The sequence below is a fragment of the Procambarus clarkii genome, chromosome 5 (assembly GCF_040958095.1).
Source record: "Procambarus clarkii isolate CNS0578487 chromosome 5, FALCON_Pclarkii_2.0, whole genome shotgun sequence".
In the NCBI taxonomy this organism is placed as follows: domain Eukaryota; kingdom Metazoa; phylum Arthropoda; class Malacostraca; order Decapoda; family Cambaridae; genus Procambarus; species Procambarus clarkii.
In genome coordinates, this window is record NC_091154.1 from 29,358,064 (window position 1) to 29,360,563 (window position 2,500).

Genomic DNA, 2,500 nt, shown 5'->3' on the forward strand with positions numbered 1-2,500 from the left:
TCAGGTTTTATCAGTGTCTATTGACCTCTCCATACATCCAGGATTGATTTCCGTCATGCCGTCCGTGCATCTATCCTACACTCCCTCACTGGTCAGTGGTGATCGGGCTGCAGTGATGATCTTGGCGACACTACTATTCTGGCCAATGGTGTCCCCAGACGACACTAGTTCATTGGTCAATAGTTTCCCCAGGCGACACTAGTTCACTGGTCAATAGTTCCCCCAGGTTCAAAGAGCCACCTGGGCATCTTAGTGAACCCGTCCACTACACTTCAGCTGGTCAATGCACCGGATGAAGCTCTTGCCTCTCCCATATAACTCGTCTGGCCTGCTTGTAACTACAGGTGATAATGTTGTTACCCCTCTCGCTTGCTTGCTTGCTTACTTGATCCTATCCCTTACCTCTTCTTCTATCCGTTGTTTCATCCCAGTTCTCACTTCTCTTCACGTTCTCTTCTCTCTAAATCCACATCCTCCTCCTCCTTACCACTACATATTCATTATATTCACTACATTACTATGTAATGTATTCCTTCTTTCACCTTAATTATTAATCCGATACCTTTTGTTTACTATTGTTTTGATTTGTGAATTATTTTATCATAACAGCTGTTATTTGGTAGTATTATTTTGCCCCGATTGAAATTTTTTAAAGATTTCTTGTATTTACCGAATGATTGGCAAGAAGAATGGGATTTACTCTAGAGTTGTAGGGGGGAAGGAGGAGGGTGTCCATTTACACCTAATTTAGACTAAACTGTGACTAAATTTAGACTAAACTAGCGAACTTTAACTGTGACAGGAAAGTTCGCTAATTCCCAATAAACTGTTTGTATGATGCTCGTTTTCAATGCTGCACGAGCTATAAAGTTGTTCTGGGCATATATATATATATATATATATATATATATATATATATATATATATATATATATATATATATATATATATATATATATATATGCGAACAAGCCTGAATGGTCCCCAGGACAATATGCAACTGAAAACTCACACCCCAGAAGTGACTCGAACCCATACTCCCAGAAGCAACGCAACTGGTATGTACAAGACGCCTTAATCCACTTGACCATCACGACCGGACATAATGAGGTGATAGCCGAGGCTATTTGAACCACCCCACCGCCGGCACTCGGATAGTAATCTTGGGCATAGCATTTTACCAAATCACCTCATTCTTTGGGGCACACGTGAGGAACACAAATGCGAACAAGCCTGAATGGTCCCCAGGACAATATGCAACTGAAAACTCACACCCCAGAAGTGACTCGAACCCATACTCCCAGAAGCAACGCAACTGGTATGTACAAGACGCCTTAATCCACTTGACCATCACGACCGGACATAATGAGGTGATAGCCGAGGCTATTTGAACCACCCCACCGCCGGCACTCGGATAGTAATCTTGGGCATAGCATTTTACCAAATCACCTCATTCTTTGGGGCACACGTGAGGAACACAAATGCGAACAAGCCTGAATGGTCCCCAGGACAATATGCAACTGAAAACTCACACCCCAGAAGTGACTCGAACCCATACTCCCAGAAGCAACGCAACTGGTATGTACAAGACGCCTTAATCCACTTGACCATCACGACCGGACATAATGAGGTGATAGCCGAGGCTATTTGAACCACCCCACCGCCGGCACTCGGATAGTAATCTTGGGCATAGCATTTTACCAAATCACCTCATTCTTTGGGGCACACGTGAGGAACACAAATGCGAACAAGCCTGAATGGTCCCCAGGACAATATGCAACTGAAAACTCACACCCCAGAAGTGACTCGAACCCATACTCCCAGAAGCAACGCAACTGGTATGTACAAGACGCCTTAATCCACTTGACCATCACGACCAGACATAATGAGGTGATAGCCGAGGCTATTTGAACCACCCCACCGCCGGCACTCGGATAGTAATCTTGGGCATAGCATTTTACCAAATCACCTCATTCTTTGGGGCACACGTGAGGAACACAAATGCGAACAAGCCTGAATGGTCCCCAGGACAATATGCAACTGAAAACTCACACCCCAGAAGTGACTCGAACCCATACTCCCAGAAGCAACGCAACTGGTATGTACAAGACGCCTTATGTGTGTGTTTTCAGTTGCATATTGTCCTGGGGACCATTCAGGCTTGTTCGCATTTGTGTTCCTCACGTGTGCCCCAAAGAATGAGGTGATTTGGTAAAATGCTATGCCCAAGATTACTATCCGAGTGCCGGCGGTGGGGTGGTTCAAATAGCCTCGGCTATCACCTCATTATGTCCGGTCGTGATGGTAAAGTGGATTAAGGCGTCTTGTACATACCAGTTGCGTTGCTTCTGGGAGTATAAGTTCGAGTCACTTCTGGGGTGTGAGTTTTCAGTTGCATATTGTCCTGGGGACCATTCAGGCTTGTTCGCATTTGTGTTCCTCACGTGTGCCCCAAAGAATGAGATGATTTGGTAAAATGCTATGCCCAAGATTACTATCC

At 44.8% G+C, this 2,500-nt stretch overlaps 1 protein-coding gene across 1 annotated transcript in view; it reads right to left on the minus strand.

The window, feature by feature from the left end:
• The window catches only part of LOC123748094 (uncharacterized), a 208,107-nt gene that overhangs the window by 203,768 nt on the left and 1,839 nt on the right, over positions 1–2,500 (minus strand). The gene's annotated exons all lie outside the window — the stretch shown is intronic.